Here is a 519-nt window from a genome sequence, read left to right as displayed (position 1 = left end):
TGGCTTATGAGATCAAAATAAGTAACTTTGGTAGCACATTGTGAGATAAATTGGAAAGTTAAGAATGCATTATGAAGTACATTACTCTTCTGTTGAGGAACTAAAATGATATGTTTTCCCATTGACTCATTGCATTTACTATATTTGACAAGTGAAAAATTAGTGATTTCCTTTCACTGTTTAACAGTTGCTTTCACTCATTCCTAGTTTAGATGGGGAAAGGGTATAGCTCACAATTTGTTTCTTTATTTTAAATGATCACTGTTGTTAGATATTTAGGGGAATATACTGTTTGAAAAGAATTTGCACGGGATGTGACTGTTTAGAGATACTGACACATTTTCTCATGGATTCTATAAGCGGTTCAACAAGTTAGTATTGATCTTTAGGGTTAAGATTAGCAGGAAGGAACATGAAATATTTGCAATAGCTAGATCTATATAAGATTTTGTGTATGACATTAATAGCTTGACAACCATCTGGGGAAAGCTTTTGGAATGTGTCTATTCTAGCCTTAGT

The sequence above is a fragment of the Fukomys damarensis genome, unplaced genomic scaffold (genome assembly GCF_012274545.1).
Source record: "Fukomys damarensis isolate Sample0158 unplaced genomic scaffold, DMR_v1.0_HiC HiC_scaffold_14, whole genome shotgun sequence".
NCBI classification, from domain to species: Eukaryota; Metazoa; Chordata; class Mammalia; order Rodentia; family Bathyergidae; genus Fukomys; species Fukomys damarensis.
Note: the sequence above shows the minus strand (reverse complement) of the source record.